This window comes from Palaemon carinicauda, chromosome 9, assembly GCF_036898095.1.
Source record: "Palaemon carinicauda isolate YSFRI2023 chromosome 9, ASM3689809v2, whole genome shotgun sequence".
Taxonomy (NCBI): Eukaryota; Metazoa; Arthropoda; class Malacostraca; order Decapoda; family Palaemonidae; genus Palaemon; species Palaemon carinicauda.
Genome location: NC_090733.1, coordinates 146880763 through 146899584, shown reverse-complemented (window position 1 = coordinate 146899584; position 18822 = coordinate 146880763). Strand labels below are relative to the sequence as shown.

At 44.0% G+C, this 18822-nt stretch overlaps 2 protein-coding genes across 3 annotated transcripts in view; both read left to right on the top strand.

Moving 5' to 3' along the window:
• LOC137647242 (solute carrier family 53 member 1-like) overlaps positions 1-18822 on the top strand; it is a 318023-nt gene that overhangs the window by 245501 nt on the left and 53700 nt on the right. The gene's annotated exons all lie outside the window — the stretch shown is intronic.
• Positions 2961-18822, top strand: part of LOC137647244 (solute carrier family 53 member 1-like) — a 65599-nt gene continuing 49737 nt past the window's right edge. Inside the window, exon 1 of one of the 2 annotated variants that reach the window (XM_068380632.1) lies at positions 2961-3065. The gene's annotated coding sequence lies outside the window, so the exon portion shown is untranslated. The remainder of the gene's footprint in view (positions 3066-18822) is intronic. The other variant, XM_068380631.1, reaches the window with a different exon arrangement.

Below are 18822 nucleotides of genomic sequence, written 5' to 3'. Positions count from 1 at the left end.
TCCGCTTATGCGAGTATGACCCACACATCTACAGGTGTATATGACACACACCAAGTATATACTGTATATATATATATATATATATATATATATATATATATATATATATATATATATATATATATATATATATATATATATATATATATATATATACTGATAGTAGGTTGGCCAGGGCATCAGCCACCCATTGAAATACTACCGCTATACCGCTAGAGAATTATTGGTTCCTTTGATTGGCCATACAGTACTACATAGATCCCCCCCCTCCTCTTTAGTTATGACTCATTTTCACTTTGCTTACACATACATCGAATAGCCTGGCCTATTCTTTCCACATCTCCTCTGTCCTCATACACCTGAAAACACGGAGATTACCAAACAACTCTTCTTCGCTCCAGGGGTTAAATACTGCACTGTTATTGTTCACTGGCTACTTTCCTTTTGGTAAGGGTAGAGGAAACCTTTTATGAATAGTAAAGAAGCTCTTCTTGGAGAGGGACATTCCAAAATTAAATCATTGTTTATTAGTCTTGGGTAGGGCCACAGCCTCTGTACCATGGTCTTCTACTGATTTTGGGTAGAGTTCTCTTGCATGAGGGTACACTCGGACATGATATTCTATCTTATTTCTCTTCCTTGTGTTTTTGTTTTTGAAGTTTATATAGTTTAGGTATAAAAGATTTATTTTACTGTTGTTACTCTTCTAAAAATATTTATACTAACTGTTAAATAGGCATGCTTCTCCTGTAGTTTGTTTATTTCATTGTTTCTAATACTTATTGGGTTTTTTCTCCCTGTTGGATCCCTCAGGCTTACAGCATCTTGCTTTTCCGACTAGGGTTGTAGCTGAGTTACAGTAGTAAAATATACATATATATATATATATATATATATATATATATATATATATATATATATATATATATATATATATATATATATGTAACAGTAGTAATATATATATATATATATATATATATATATATATATATATATATATATATATATATATATATATATATATAAAATTTTGTCACTAATACTCGCTATTTGAATTTTGAAAAGTAAACTGTAAATACCCTTTTGGCTGTTATCAAATTAGCTGTCTCGGGATCCCTGGCCCATGTATATATATATATATATATATATATATATATATATATATATATATATATATATATATATATATATATATATATATATGTATATATATATATATATATATATATATATATATATATATATATATATATATATATATATATATATATATATATATATATATATATATATATATAGGTATTAGGTTGGCCAGGGGATCAACCACCCGTTGATATACTACCGCTAGAGTCATTGGGTCCTTTGACTGGCCAGACAACTACATTGGATGGTGAAAGAGGAAATAGAAGACCACATAAGAATGAATGAAGAAGACAATGAATGTCAAGCAGGATTTACAGGTGGGGGCAGGATAGAGGACAATATTCTTTATATTACAGTATTGTGTGGAAGAGAGCTATAGTAACAAGAAACCCCTAATAGTAACCGCGATAGACTTTAGTAAAGCAATTGACTCTGTAAAAAGGAAGGTACTAATGGAAGTTTTAAAAGAATATAGAATTAACACCAAAATCATAAGTTTAATTGCAAATATTTATCAAGGAGATACTACAGGCATTGACTTAGGAGAAGGTATAGAACAAGAAATGGAAGTTACAAGTGGAATTAAACAAGGTTGCACAGGATCAACTTCACTTTTTAAACTGATTACGTATATTGTCATGAAGAAAATAAAAGAGGAAGGAAACGGTTTCAGAAATCAATCAATAAAGATAGAATCATTATTTTTTTGCCGATGATGCCATAATAATTGCACAGGATATACATAATGCAAAGCGTAACATCCAAATATTAGTAGAAACTAGTAAAATATGTGGGTTAGAAATTGATAAAGAAATGAGTAATATTATGATTTACAATATGAAAGAAAAGTCAGATAACATAGAGGGAATCAAAGTAGTAGAAAGTTTAACATACTTAGGAATAAAGCTAGATAATAATAGGAATATTTAAAACTCAGAAAAGGGCAATGATAGAAAAGGCACAAAAATTAGCTAATTTAACATATTCAGTTATAGAGAAAAGTTGCAATAAAATTATGATAGGAAAAACGTTCTGGAAAAGTATTGCTTTACCATCTATTTTGTATGGAACAAGTATTATAAATCTAACAGAAACTGAAATAGAGAAACTACAAAGAATAGAGAATGGGGGATGATTTTAGGTGCCACTAAAAGCACAGCTAATACTACTCTAAGAGGGGAGATAGGTGCATCTTCTATGAAAGCAAGGGTGATGGATGGGAAGCTGCAGTACTTAAATCGTACCCTGAATGGAAAGAAAGAAATACTGAAAAGAATTATCCAGGATATTCAAGAAAAGGAAGGAAGATGGTGGAAACAACCTGCAAAGTTTTTGGAAGAATTAAGTTTAGGCATAAGACAAATAAGAAGAATGAACAAGGCAGAAATAAAATCTGAAACCAGAAAGTGGGATACTTAAAAGTGGAAAGAAGAAATAGAAAGTAAAGTGAGCTTAGAAACATATAGAACGTGGAAGAAAGAAATTAAAGTAGAGTTAATTTATGACAATACATTTGCTTCAGTGATATTTTTTTAGAGCAAGAACTAATACGTTAAAACTAAATATTGTAAAAAGACACAATGAGGGGAATATAAACTGCAATTTCTGTGAAAATGAGGAGGAAGATTTGATACATTTTTTGTTATTTTGCCAGGAATATAGAAAAGAAAGGAATGAAGTAACTGAGATACAACAATCATACGAGAAAGACTTAAAGAAGATAGTAGGATTATTTTTGTTTAGTGAAACAAATATAGAAAAAAAGAAGTATTTAAACTGATGTGGAAGAAAAGACAAAACAGTACATGAAGATAAACTTTGGAGGTGCCGTTGTAAAGTCTATGACTCACTCCAGAACCTGACAATATTTTGTTTAGAATTAGAGATTAGTCGAGAGTATTACTGACACTAAGTCATAAGTAAGTTTATGTGATGTTATTTTTTTTATAGAGTTGTTCTTTTATCATGTGAAACAACTTGAATTTAGAGTTAAGACAAGTAAAGTCTAGGCCCTGTTATTTGTTCAACTTGCTTATCGTTATGTATTAATATATGCTAAAATCTTTCATTGCGTAGGCAAACATTTGAGTCTAAAATAAGTCTTATTACTGAATGACTAGATTTGAGGTTGAATGTGCATAGTGGCCTACTTATCTTGACCCCTTATCATTTCTCATGAGGGGTGCTCTGTATGCGTGATGACGGATATACCTTATAATTCCCGTATTTTTAACCCTACCGATAAGAATGTGGCAGTCTGAGTGTGGTGTCCCATGGTCCCTTTATGCAAGTAGGTAAGGTCACAGCTTGCAGATTAGGTCAGGCAGCAAATTCTAGGTTAGGTAGTGCCTTATGCACGCAGGAGGTCCTCTCCGGGTTTTATCAGAGTTACGGATGGAAAAAGCTATTTTACCTAAAGACAGGTGTTTCTCAGGTAAATTTGTATTGTATTACAGAAGAAATGGGCTTGTTTTACGTTTATATATCGATTCCCCAGTATGTTTTCCCAACCCAAAACCCCGAGTGGCGAGTTCCCACTGGGGGTCCCCCATTATCGGAGGATATAGATGTATATATATTTCTGAAACTATTCATTTGCGATGGGGTCGAGTGTTATTTTCGAAGAGAGCGTAATTTTTTCTATAAGAAAAAGTAGTTGATTTCCTAGGTTACATTGCCCTGTAATACACTACAATGAAACCGTTTCTCATAGAAAAACGTCAATTTTTGTCAAAAATGACACTTATTTTCACTGCAAATAAATACTTAATTATCTAAGAAATAATAATCAATGGGGTTAATGTGAGCAGCTCAGCATGTACTGTTTGCCAGTACATAGGAGCTTAGATGTTTTCTTTTTTCGTAAGCAAAGCGAGTGCATGGCGGAGCAAAAACTATTAGATTTCTGAAAGATATCTGTTCTTAGGTGGTTTAACAGGGTTTTGGTTTATTTCCTTTGGAAATGAAGGTCAAATTCAGTGTAAGCCCATTATTTACTACAGGAAAAACCATTTGTTCTGTTCAAAATGTTGTTCCGTCCGTAACTATAATTTTACCCGTCTGTTGCGATGCAAAGGTTCCCTGGTGAGTAGGAGGATATCCCCTGTTGTTTTAAAGTCCTACTGGTTTACCATTTATGGCACCTGTAAATAATTACTTTGTTATTGTGGCCCTGGGAGCCTCTGTAGTAATGGTGCCGTTTTTTGTTTTTTTGTCGCTATAATCATCAAATAGCCATATCTGGCATCTCACTGTGGTCACGCTGACTACAACTTCATTTCTTTTTAAAAAATCACACTTCATATTATTGCTTTGAATTTTGGTAATTAAGCTTTGATAATGAGACCCAAATTGCCTTGAATAAAATAGATGTATATTATGGAATGATAGATTAAGTAATTTAGGTTACCAAGTAAGGTGAAAACTTGGTTTTCATTGATTTTATATAAAAGAGGGAAATAATAAGTGTCGCTTGAAAATATAACTAAGCGCTTGAAGAAATTCTGTGTGGCTACAATGTTAACACTGTGTTTACCCACACTGAGTTTGATTGAGGCGAAATCGGTGCTCTGTAGTTTGTTGGGACAGGGAAGAACAGCTAGTAAAATTAGTTAGAAAATCATGAAAAACACATTTCTGTATGCTGTTTTATACTCGGAATGACCGAATCTCTAAGTATTGGGAATTTTGTTAACCACCCAGAAGCTACTCATGACAGGTGTGTTGACTGGTCGTAATTTATTAACCCTTTTACCCTTAATGGACGTACTGGTACATTTTACAAAACTCATCCCTTTACCTCCATGGACGTACCGGTACGTCCTTGCAAAAAAACTTTTTTTTTTTTGCATATTTTTGATAAATTTATGAGAAACTAGGCATTTTCCAAAATAATGAAACCAACCCTACCTCTCTATGATGAAAATTAAGGCTGTTAGAGTAATTTAGAAAAAATATATTGCAAAATGTGCTTGACAATAAAAACGCCTGGGGTTTAAGGGTTGGAAAGTTCCAAATAGCATTGGGGGTAAAAGGGTTAAATATTGGTAAGGTAACGGTAAACCATAAAATTACATAAATTGTAAAAATAACTTCCTAAATTATAATTTAGACAAAGATAAACAACATTTTACCCATAAAGTCAATTGGGTGAATATTAGGAAAGATTTACTTCTGTCCCACCAAACTGTAAACAACCCTACTCTATTAATTTTTATGTACAGTAATATTGACTGCATTTCTAAGCATTTTGTATGCAACCATATGGTCCACAATATAGTTTAGCCTGAAGTCGAGGCTAAGGCAATCCAACTCAACACTGGGTTTGTTCAGGCCTTGGTCAGGTAAGGCTAGGCTATTGAGGGCATTATGCTAGTCTCTATGGTATTAGTATTATTATTATCACTTGCTAAGCTACTACCCTAGTTGGAAAAGCAGGATGTTATAAGCCAAGGGACTCCAACGGGGAAAATAGCCCAGTGAGGAAAGGGAAAAAGGAAATTGAAATATTTTAAGAACAGTAACATTAAAATATATTTTTCAATATTTAACTTAGCCGGTGATTATAATAGCTGCAACTCTGTTGCTCGACAGAAAACTCTAAGGTAAAACTCGCCAGCGATCGCTACACAGGTTGCGGGTGTGCCCAACAGCGCCATCTGTCGTCCAGATACCCAGTACTCAATGTAAACAAAGTCTCAATTTTCTCTCTGCCGTGCTACCGACAAGACGTACTTACTCGCTGTTGCTAAACTGGATTTGTTTTCACAACTAATTGGTGAAGTAAATTATTCTAGTTTTGAGCTTTCGCTGTGCAGGCTTTCTCTTCACAAATCCTTGAACTCTTTTTGATTACGGATTCTTTGTTGATGACTTTTTGATAGTTTTTGAATTCCCCTTTGACCAATTCAAAATGGCTGACCCTTCACAAGTCCCAAAATTTAGGAAGTGCAATGCTAGGGACTGTTCAAGGCGTCTTACGAAGGCCTCTATCGACCCTCACACTGTTTGTTCCAATTGTCGGGATAAAACCTGTCAATTGGAAGATCGATGTGAGGAGTGCGTTGGTCTTTCGGAATTCGATTTTATCGAATTCCAAAAGTATACACGTAGGCTAGAGAGAGATAGAGTTAGGAGAAGTTCCTCTCGTTCTATTGACATTTCCTCTCCTCATGCCCCACAACGTATTCCTTCCCCTGTAGTGGTTGCTCCTAATCCCCCTCCTGGCACTCAGGAACCTTCGATGGCTGATATGATGCGTGCCATCCAAGCTCTGGGTGAGAGAGTTGAGTCCCTTGCTAGTGACCGTAATCAGCTCATGGCGGATGTGAAGGAGCTGAAGTGTAAAAGTGCAGTGGGAAGTGTTAAAGTGAGTGATAGTGTTGTGAATAGTGTTGCGCTTGAGGGTTCGTCTGTTCGTGCCTGTCGTCCTCCTAGTCCGGGACCTCTTGCAAGCTCCCAAGTCCAGGGGAGAAGCAATGTCGTACGACAAATGGGTTCGAGAGGCTTTAATCAGCGAACAGACGTTCCCTCCGTGGTATCGGGCGTATCTACCCAAGATCGCCCCTGCCTAACAAAGACGAGAGAGCCCATTTATACCTCGTCTTCGGAAGGTGTTTCTCGCAAGAAACCATGGACCAAGGTCTCACGACCGTTAAAGCGCAAGTCGGTCCCTTCCGCACAAGTCCAACGGCCCAGCTGTAGCCACTGGGTCAGTTCGGACTCGCTGCAGTCATCCGATGACTGCTCACCTCCTAAGAGAGGCAAAGCGGTACCGCTTCAGACAGTTACACCGTCTGTCGCCGCACCTGCTCCTGTAGACCCTAAGTGGTCTTTACTGCAAGACATGCAGTCTCAACTAACGTCGCTTATGCAGGACTTTCGTGCGGAGAAGGTTGCTGCCGCACCAGCTAGTGCAGCTCCTTGCCTACAACCACCCACACGATCGGTTGTGCGTCCTGGGGACGCTGAGGTAACCTTCTCACGCACTCCAGTGGAGAGAGTTCCGCCACCCATGCGTTCCAGTGTGATCTGCCAGCCGCATGTTGACGTTCAGCGACGCACGGAGGTATCCGTTGACGTTCGTGAGGTTCAACAACCGTCAGAGTTGTTTTGTTTTGACGCGGTGCGTCAACCTCTGCAACCTAGTGTGGTTGCCACTGCTCACCCACATCAGTCTAGACAGTCTGGAGTAGACGCTGTGCGTCCCCGCGCTGCTATGGTTGTTGCCAGCTCACAGACTGGGCAGCAGTTCCATGACGTTGCGTCCGGCTCAGTCACGCATGCACCCGTGCGACCGGACTCAGCTAACCAGCCGTTACCCACTCCGTTGCTGTTCCCTCATCAGTTCACGGATGAGGGACTTTCTGATGATGATGGTGCTGCACACGTAGATGAACCGCATTCAGAACTGGACGAGCCTAAGTCTACGCAACCCTCTTTGGACTTTAGGAAAGTTTTGGCCCTGTTCAAAGAGATGTTTCCGGACCAGTTTGTGTCTGTGGCTCCGCGTTCTCCTCCGTCAGAGTTTGTGTTAGGCATGCCGTCAACCTCTCCTGCCTTTACTAGGATGTTATAAGCCAAGGGACTCCAACGGGGAAAATAGCCCAGTGAGGAAAGGGAAAAAGGAAATTGAAATATTTTAAGAACAGTAACATTAAGATATATTTTTCAATATTTAACTTAGCCGGTGATTATAATAGCTGCAACTCTGTTGCTCGACAGAAAACTCTAAGGTAAAACTCGCCAGCGATCGCTACACAGGTTGCGGGTGTGCCCAACAGCGCCATCTGTCGTCCAGATACCCAGTACTCAATGTAAACAAAGTCTCAATTTTCTCTCTGTCGTGCTACCGACAAGACGTACTTACTCGCTGTTGCTAAACTGGATTTGTTTTCACAACTAATTGGTGAAGTACATTATTCTAGTTTTGAGCTTTCGCTGTGCAGGCTTTCTCTTCACAAATCCTTGAACTCTTTTTGATTACGGATTCTTTGTTGATGACTTTTTGATAGTTTTTGAATTCCCCTTTGACCAATTCAAAATGGCTGACCCTTCACAAGTCCCAAAATTTAGGAAGTGCAATGCTAGGGACTGTTCAAGGCGTCTTACGAAGGCCTCTATCGACCCTCACACTGTTTGTTCCAATTGTCGGGATAAAACCTGTCAATTGGAAGATCGATGTGAGGAGTGCGTTGGTCTTTCGGAATTCGATTTTATCGAATTCCAAAAGTATACACGTAGGCTAGAGAGAGATAGAGTTAGGAGAAGTTCCTCTCGTTCTATTGACATTTCCTCTCCTCATGCCCCACAACGTATTCCTTCCCCTGTAGTGGTTGCTCCTAATCCCCCTCCTGGCACTCAGGAACCTTCGATGGCTGATATGATGCGTGCCATCCAAGCTCTGGGTGAGAGAGTTGAGTCCCTTGCTAGTGACCGTAATCAGCTCATGGCGGATGTGAAGGAGCTGAAGTGTAAAAGTGCAGTGGGAAGTGTTAAAGTGAGTGATAGTGTTGTGAATAGTGTTGCGCTTGAGGGTTCGTCTGTTCGTGCCTGTCGTCCTCCTAGTCCGGGACCTCTTGCAAGCTCCCAAGTCCAGGGGAGAAGCAATGTCGTACGACAAATGGGTTCGAGAGGCTTTAATCAGCGAACAGACGTTCCCTCCGTGGTATCGGGCGTATCTACCCAAGATCGCCCCTGCCTAACAAAGACGAGAGAGCCCATTTATACCTCGTCTTCGGAAGGTGTTTCTCGCAAGAAACCATGGACCAAGGTCTCACGACCGTTAAAGCGCAAGTCGGTCCCTTCCGCACAAGTCCAACGGCCCAGCTGTAGCCACTGGGTCAGTTCGGACTCGCTGCAGTCATCCGATGACTGCTCACCTCCTAAGAGAGGCAAAGCGGTACCGCTTCAGACAGTTATACCGTCTGTCGCCGCACCTGCTCCTGTAGACCCTAAGTGGTCTTTACTGCAAGACATGCAGTCTCAACTAACGTCGCTTATGCAGGACTTTCGTGCGGAGAAGGTTGCTGCCGCACCAGCTAGTGCAGCTCCTTGCCTACAACCACCCACACGATTGGTTGTGCGTCCTGGGGACGCTGAGGTAACCTTCTCACGCACTCCAGTGGAGAGAGTTCCGCCACCCATGCGTTCCAGTGTGATCTGCCAGCCGCATGTTGACGTTCAGCGACGCACGGAGGTATCCGTTGACGTTCGTGAGGTTCAACAACCGTCAGAGTTGTTTTGTTTTGACGCGGTGCGTCAACCTCTGCAACCCAGTGTGGTTGCCACTGCTCACCCACATCAGTCTAGACAGTCTGGAGTAGACGCTGTGCGTCCCCGCGCTGCTATGGTTGTTGCCAGCTCACAGACTGGGCAGCAGTTCCATGACGTTGCGTCCGGCTCAGTCACGCATGCACCCGTGCGACCGGACTCAGCTAACCAGCCGTTACCCACTCCGTTGCTGTTCCCTCATCAGTTCACGGATGAGGGACTTTCTGATGATGATGGTGCTGCACACGTAGATGAACCGCATTCAGAACTGGACGAGCCTAAGTCTACGCAACCCTCTTTGGACTTTAGGAAAGTTTTGGCCCTGTTCAAAGAGATGTTTCCGGACCAGTTTGTGTCTGTGGCTCCGCGTTCTCCTCCGTCAGAGTTTGTGTTAGGCATGCCGTCAACCTCTCCTGCCTTTACTAGACTCGTCCTCGCACGCTCGTCCAAGAGAGCTTTGCGGGTGATAGGAGAATGGCTGCAGTCCAAAAAGAGTTTTGGGAAGACAGCTTTTACGTTTCCCCCTGCTAGACTCTCTTCTAGATCGAGCGTCTGGTATGCCACGGGAGAAGTTCTCGGCTTGGGAGTTCCTGCCTCTGCCCAGGGCGACTTCTCAAGTCTTGTAGACTCTCCCCGCCGCTTAGCCATGAGACGCTCAAAGATATGTTGGTCATCTTCGGACCTGGACCACCTTTTGAAAGGTATCTTTAGAGCCTTCGAGGTTTTTAACTTCCTAGACTGGTGTCTAGGAGCTCTAAGCAGAAAGATCTCTCCGACGGAGAAGGAGACTTCCTTGCTCATTATGTCCTGCATGGACAAGGCCGTACGTGATGGGTCTAATGAGCTTGCTGCATCTTTTGTGTCCGGAGTCCTTAAGAAGCGTGAAAACCTATGCTCATTCCTTTCAGCTGGAGTTACTCCATGCCAGAGATCCGAACTTCTGTTTGCTCCTCTTTCCAAGTGCCTTTTTCCAGAGGACCTGATTAAGGAGATTGCCGCTTCTTTGATACAGAAGGATACTCACGATTTTGTTGCGTCCTCTGCTCGCAAAGCCACCCCTTTGCCTACCTTGTCAGCTAGACCAAGGATGGACACTCCAGCGTCCCGTTTTATTCCGCCCTTTCGTGGCAGAGCCTCCAGCAGAGGAGGTGCTCGTGCCGAAGGGAGACGTGGAAAGAAGAAAGGAACCAAGTCCATTAAGGGCAGAGTCTGACTGCCACCTTCTTCAGACAGCAGTGGGAGCCAGACTCAAGAACTTCTGGCAGACCTGGGAAAAGAGAGGCGCAGATGCACAATCTGTGAAGTTGCTCAGAGAGGGGTACAAGATCCCGTTTGTACGAAAACCCCCTCTAGCAACGTCTCCCATCGATCTCTCTCCCAGGTACAGAGAGGAAGACAAGAGACGAGCATTGAAACAGGAAGTGTCTCTCTTACTAGAGAAGAGAGCGGTAGTCAAAGTCCTGGACCATCAAACCCCGGGATTCTACAACCGTCTCTTCTTGGTGTCAAAGAAGACAGGAGGGTGGAGGCCGGTGCTAGACGTCAGTGCGCTGAATGTCTTTTTCACAAAGCAGACGTTCTCCATGGAGACCACAAAGTCGGTTCTAGCAGCGGTCAGAAGGGAAGACTGGATGGTCTCGTTAGACCTAAGGGACGCCTACTTCCACGTCCCCATCCACCCGGACTCCCAACCTTTTCTGAGATTCGTTTTCGAAAAGGTTGTCTACCAGTTTCAAGCCCTGTGCTTTGGCCTAAGCACAGCTCCTCTTGTGTTTACGAGGCTGATGAGGAATGTAGCCAAATTCCTTCATTTAGCGGACATCCGAGCCTCCCTCTATTTGGACGACTGGCTTCTCAGAGCTTCTTCCAGTCGTCGCTGTCTGAAGGATCTAAAGTGGACTCTAGATCTGACCAAGGAATTGGGTCTCCTTATCATTATGGAAAAGTCTCAAGTGGTCCCATCCCAAACTATTGTGTATTTAGGGATGGAGATTCACAGTCTAGCTTTTCGGGCTTTTCCGTCGGCCCCCAGAACAAGCCAAGCCCAGTTATGCATCCAGAACATGCTGAAGAAGGAACGATGTTCAGTCAGAAAGTGGATGAGTCTGATAGGGACGCTATCATCCCTGGAACAGTTCGTGTCATTAGGAAGACTACACCTCCGTCCTCTTCAATATCACCTAGCATTTCACTGGAAAAAGGACAAGACGCTAGAAGCGGTCTCGATCCCCATTTCCGAGAAGATGAAGTCTTGCCTGACATGGTGGAAGGACAGTATCAGCCTCAGAGAGGGTCTGCCCCTGGCTGTTCAGACTCCCAACCACGTTCTCTTCTCGGACGCATCGGACGTAGGCTGGGGCGCGACATTAGACGGTCGGGAATGCTCGGGAATATGGAACTCGAGTCAAAGGACAATGCATATCAACTGCAAGGAGCTACTGGCAGTACATCTGGCCTTGAAAAGCTTCAGGTCTCTCCTTCAAGGCAAAGTGGTGGAGGTGAACTCGGACAACACCACTGCTTTGGCGTACATCTCCAAGCAAGGAGGGACCCACTCACTGACGTTGTACGAGATCGCAAGGGACCTTCTCACCTGGTCAAAAGGTCTAAACATATCGCTATTAACGAGGTTCATCCAAGGCAACTTGAATGTCATGGCAGATTGTCTCAGTCGGAAGGGACAAATAATTCCAACAGAATGGACCCTCCACAAGGATGTATGCAAGAGACTTTGGGCCACCTGGGGCCAGCCAACCATAGATCTCTTCGCAACCTCGATGACCAAGAGGCTCCCAATATGTTGCTCACCAATCCCGGACCCAGCAGCAGTTCATATAGATGCCTTTCTCCTAGATTGGTCACATCTAGATCTATATGCATTCCCTACGTTCAAGATTGTCAACAAGGTACTGCAGAAGTTCGCCTCTCACGAAGGGACAAGGTTGACGCTAGTTGCTCCCCTCTGGCCCGCGAGAGAATGGTTCACCGAGGTACTTCGATGGCTAGTAGACGTTCCCAGAACTCTTCCTCAAAGGGTGGACTTTCTACGTCAGCCACACGTAAAGAAGGTACACCAAGGCCTCCTCGCTCTTCGTCTGACTGCCTTCAGACTATCGAAAGACTCTCGAGAGCTAGAGGCTTTTCGAAGGAGGCAGCCAGAGCGATTGCTAGAGCAAGGAGAACATCCACCCTTAGAGTCTACCAATCGAAGTGGGAAGTCTTCCGAAACTGGTGCAAGTCAGTATCTGTATCCTCGACCAGTACCTCTGTAACTCAAATAGCTGACTTCCTCTTATACCTGAAGAAAGAACGATCTCTTTCAGCTCCCACTATCAAGGGTTACAGAAGCATGTTGGCATCAGTCTTCCGTCACAGAGGCTTAGATCTTTCCAACAATAAAGATCTACAGGACCTCCTTAAGTCTTTTGAGACCACGAAGGAGCGTCGTTTGGTTACACCTGGTTGGAATTTAGACGTGGTACTAAGATTCCTCATGTCAGATAGGTTCGAGCCGCTACAATCAGCCTCCCTGAAAGATCTCACCTTAAAGACTCTTTTCCTGGTATGCTTAGCCACAGCTAAAAGAGTCAGTGAGATTCATGCCTTCAGCAAGAACATCGGATTCTCATCTGAAACGGCTACATGTTCTCTACAACTTGGTTTTCTAGCCAAAAACGAGCTGCCTTCTCGACCTTGGCCGAAATCGTTCGATATTCCAAGCTTATCGAATATGGTTGGAAATGAACTAGAAAGAGTCTTATGCCCTGTGAGAGCTCTTAAGTTCTATTTAAAACGAACTAAACCTTTACGAGGCCTGTCTGAAGCTTTATGGTGTTCAGTTAAGAAACCATCTTTGCCTATGTCAAAGAATGCTTTATCCTATTTTATCAGACTGTTAATACGAGAAGCTCATTCCCATCTGAGTGAGGAAGACCAAGCTTTGCTGAAGGTAAGGACACACGAAGTTAGAGCTGTCGCAACTTCCGTGGCCTTTAAACAAAATATATCTCTGCGAAGTATAATGGACGCAACCTATTGGAGAAGCAAGTCAGTGTTCGCGTCTTTTTATCTTAAGGATGTCCAGTCTCTTTACGAGGACTGCTACACTCTGGGACCATTCGTAGCAGCGAGTGCAGTAGTGGGTGAGGGCTCAACCACTACAATTCCCTAATTCCATAACCTTTTTAATCTTTCTCTTGAAATGTTTTTTATTGTTGTTTTTGGGTTGTCCGGAAGGCTGTGTCCGGAAGGCTGAGAAGCCTTTCGCATCCTGGTTGATTTGGCGGGTGGTCAAAGTCATTTCTTGAGAAGCGCCTAGATTAGGGGTTTTGATGAGGTCCTGTTGTATGGGTTGCAACCCTTGATACTTCAGATCCTAGGGGTCAATCAGCATCCTAAGAGGATCGCGAGGCTCCGTAAGGAAGATGTACTTAAAAAGGCAGAATAATTGTTCAAGTCGACTTCCTTACCAGGTACCTATTTATTTTATTTTTGTTATTTTGATAACTTCTAAAATGAAATAAAAACTCTTAGCTCATAATAATGTAAACATATATTGCTGGTCTCTACCCACCCCCCTGGGTGTGAATCAGCTATTATAATCACCGGCTAAGTTAAATATTGAAAAATGTTATTTTGATAATAAAATAAATTTTTGAATATACTTACCCGGTGATTATAAATTAAAGGACCCTCCCTTCCTCCCCAATAGAGACGCAGTGGAACGAGGAGAAAATTGAGTCTTTGTTTACATTGAGTACTGGGTATCTGGACGACAGATGGCGCTGTTGGGCACACCCGCAACCTGTGTAGCGATCGCTGGCGAGTTTTACCTTAGAGTTTTCTGTCGAGCAACAGAGTTGCAGCTATTATAATCACCGGGTAAGTATATTCAAAAATTTATTTTATTATCAAAATAACATATCTCCAATGTAAACTATAAAAACCTTAACAAAATAAAGAGGAAGAGAAATAAGATAGAATAGTGTGCTCGAGTGTACCCTCAAGCAAGAGAACTCTACCCCAAGACAGTGGAAGACCAAGACCATGGTACAGAGGCTATGGCACTACCCAAGACTAGAGAACAATAGCTAAAGAGTCTCTCCTACCCTTACCGAGAGGAAAGTTGTAATGATCTTTTTTTCCAGCCATTTTGTTAACGTGATGACAAAGTATTATCACTGTTTTAGGCTAGGTATTGGTGCACTATTCACAAATACTGTACTGTACATTGATATGTTTTGAAGGAGAGCACTGCATTCTTGGTCAGTTTAGTAAACCCTTTTACCCCCAGGCTATTTGAAAATTTCCAACCCATAACCCCCAGGGGGTTATTTTTTTCCCAGCACATTTTGCAGTATATTTTTTTTTAAATTGCTCCAACAGCCTTAATTTTTGTCATAGAGAGGTCAGGTTGGTCTCATTCTCTTGGAAATTGCCTGAATTTTCTCAAAAAATTATCAAAAATATGAAAAAAAATGAATTGTATAGGATTTTTTTTTTGCAAGGACGTACCGGTACGTCCATGGGGGTAAAGGGATGGCTTTTGTGAAACGTACCAGTACGTCCTTTGGGGGTAAAAGTGTTAAGTGAGATGTCTGCAATGAGTAGGGAAGCAACACCCTAGGTTGGGTCAGGGTGGAATGTAAGTAAAATATTAGGTTTAGACTGTATTTGGAGTTTAAGAGTATAATTTTCATATACTTTTGTGTTTTGAATCATATTTAACCCCATTATTATCAGAATCCGATCCTCCACTAAAGACTGAATTGTATCTGATATCCTCTGAAGTGTACAGGACTTGGTTATCCTAGAATGCAGGCTCAAACTAGTAATTTTTTTTTAGAGTATTTTTTTTTTATCATAACATAGCCGGTACTTTTTCATCCTGACATGTATTCACTAATAAAGATTTCAGAAAGAAACTGGAAATTTTCACATAACTTGATGATACCCCTACTTATTTAGGGTACAGTATTCTTTAAATAATTTTTTTTATTATAAACAAATATTGTGGGCAGATACTTTTCATTTGTTAACATTTGTGTTTGTTAGATTTCTATTGAATTTAAGTTATTTTAGCTGATTATGAGACATAATTTAATATTAACATAATATTAGTGTAGATAGTTTATAGTCATGTTCACAAAATGAGTACTCTACTGGTATGTTTTCAAAAGATTGCCCTTTGATTTTCCATTTGACTTAGTGAAATTTGAGACTAATGCATTAGCACTTGCGCGAACAACAAGGAACCATCAAATTCTTTGAGCCTTTGTCTTTAATGGTTTTGCTAGTTACTTTTAGTTTGGTAACTAAGAGGAGTTTTTTCTTGTATTTATGAACAGCAAGACTTAGATTATACTAGAAAGGTGGATACGTCTCAGATGAGATGTACAGTATGTGAGTAATTATACTAGAAAGGTGGATACGGCTCAGATGAGATGTACAGTATGTGAGTAATTATACTAGAAAGGTGGATACGGCTCAGATGAGATGTATGTGAGTACTGTAACCTCTTTAGAAAATTATCTGTTTACTAAAGATAAAAAGTATGGAAAGTTGTTTGTAATAAAGACAGGAAGTACAGGAATTAAAGATTTTTTTAGATAATTTGAAGGTGGAGTTGGGGAAATATCTGAATTAGAGTTCAAGAGTGGCCTGTCAGGTAGCCCGTAGATGAAGTATGAAAGAAATGATGACTTATATAAGCTTGCTGGAATTAGATAGAGGACAAATTGATTAGCCAGCATGGTTTTGACCCATTTATATATGCTATTGGTTTTACCAGTAAATTAAAGGTTAAAGGTTAAAGGTGACTGGTTTCAGTTCCGGTTCCATCAGAATAGATGCTCACCAGAACGTCAGCCGGGCAAGCCCAACCCCCCACTAACGAAGGGTCCGGTAGTGCTTCGGGTGAGTCAGGCCTTGTGACGGGGGGCCACGCGTCCTCTGAAGACCCCGTATGGGGCAGTGTTGTTGTTTCAGAGTCTCCTCCGCCCTCGTGGGCCGGTGCGTCGGGCTCTACCCCGCCAGGGGACAACCAAACTAGAGTTCGCCGCCCGAGTAGCGATGCCTTCAGGTGGAAGTTGCCGAAGACGCCAGGGAGGTCACCGCTAAGAATGGACGTGACCCTGGCCCCCTGGCCCCCTGGCATGGATAGATTAGACTCTGTGCCGACGATCTCCACGGCGGTTCCCGAGGACTTCCTCCAGCATTCGATCTCGGACGCCCGGCGGCGAGGAAATTCCCCCGCGGATCACGCTGGCAGCCGTTACGCGAGGAACGTGGCGCCGTCGGACTCGTCAGAGGTAGACTCATCCTCCGAGGAAGAAGTCAGGGGGAAACGACGCAGGAGAAGGGAGCTGTCCGAGAGCGAGCATTCCCGCTCTAGGTCAAGGTCGCGGCCTAGCAAGAAGCGCTCCCGCTCCCATTCCCGTAAGTGTAGGAGAAATGTCTCTCCCGGGGGCGCCTGGGTCTACGTACCTTCAGGAGAGTCCAAGAGGCTCCATTCACCAGACCCTCGTTCCAGTGAACGTGTGTCTAGGCTGCCGCTCTCTACGCACAGCCTAGAACCGCGCGACCTGGCACGCAGGAAAGACCTCTCACAGAAGCATAAGTCCTCGAGGCCTCCGGTTCACCCCGCCCAGCGGGGGGAAACGCGCTTCTTTGCAGGCAGCCTGACCGAACCAGCCCAGCTGGTGCGGTCATCGAGTAAGAAGGAACGGTTCCCGTTGTCGGGTCAGCCCACCGGGACCGTGACTTCCGCTTACAGAGCCTTCGGGCAACCGAGGGCCCTCCCTGAGCCGGTGGTACCCACCTTGCAGCGAGATCCACCCTCTTTCGGAGCTCCCTACGGTTACGGGTCGGCCCCCCTGGACCCAAGGGCGGGACGACCGGTCTGCCGAACCAGCAACCCGGCGCCCCCACTCCAGGCCGAGGCCTCGGCTGACGGAGGAGAAGCTCCACCCTTCCGAAGTCCTCCCTGGCCCTTCCTCTTGCCCCAGACCTAGTACTAGGGCAAGAGTACATAGACAACTTGGTGGCCAGCAATGCGGAAGCCCCCAAGTCCCAGAGTGCCTCGAAACTGCTCCAGGGCCTCAAGGCACAAGGCAAAGTATACATTCCAGAAGGGCGGCGCCCAGGCCCCTGTAGAGTGGACCCGGCCTTGGACATCCTAGGACAAGGCGGCTCAGACGAAAGGGTCTCGTCAGCCCCGGTTTCCTTCTCTCCTACGGAAGCCGCCATGATGGAGGAGATGTCGCGGGACCTGGTTAACGTCTCCTCATGGCTGGACTGGTGGGCCTCCACTTTAGTAAACGTGCAAGCCTCCATCGACCCCGAAGATCCTGAGCAGCAGAACCTCCTGACGGATCTTCTCACCTCCGGGGGGAAAACTCTGAAGTTTCTATCGTACCAGGCGCTCGCCCTGACGGCCAACTGGGTACTAAGGAAACGAGACACGGTATTAGCTAAGGTGTCGAGGAGGATCCCGGACAGAGAGGCCCGAGCTGTTCGTAGCCTACCCTTGTGGGGTGATTCTCTGTTCCCATTAAAAGAGCTGGAAAACCTAATGGAGAAAGTGTCCAAGAAGAAAGAGGCCAACGTCCCCAGACAGGCGTCATCTAAAAGGCCTCCATACAGGAGGGCCGCCTCAGATAGCGCCGTGACTCCTCAGGCCGCCCCCAACACTTCGAGGAGGGACCCCCCTTCCTCCTCCTGGACAACAACTCCTCAGTCCTCCCGCAGAGGAGCACCAGCTTCTTCCAGCTCCTTCAGGTCGGGTTACTCTGCCTCTAAGAGAGGCAGATCAGGCCGCCCCTCTAGGAGAAGGGAGAGGGAGAGGCCCCCTACTCCTGCCCAAGCCTCGGGTTGGGGGATGCCTCAGACCTCATTGGCAAGCATGGAAAGCACAAGGAGCGGATCCTTGGACGGTGTCCGTCCTGAAGGAAGGCTACAGGCTCCCCTTCATAGCGACCCACCCCCTCTTATTCCAGCCAGCCAGACAGAATGGTTGGCCCCCAAGGACCCGATGAAAAGGGCCACCCTTCAAGAGGAGATTTCCTCCATGTTGGAGAAGGGGGCCATGGAAGAGGTCCTTCTCCCAGGCCCAGGCTTCTACAGCCGCCTGTTCCTGGTAGAGAAAGCAACGGGGGGGTGGAGACCCGTGATAGACCTGTCGGCCCTCAACAATTTCGTCAAGAAGATGGACTTCAAGATGGACACCCCAAAATCCGTCCTGATGTCCTTGAGGGAGAAAGATTACATGATGACGGTCGACCTCAAGGACGCATACTTCCAGATCCCTGTCCACCCGTCGAATCGGAAGTTCCTCCGGGTAAAATGGGGTTCCCAGATCCTGCAGTTCAAGACCCTTTGCTTCGGTCTATTGACGGCCCCTCAAGT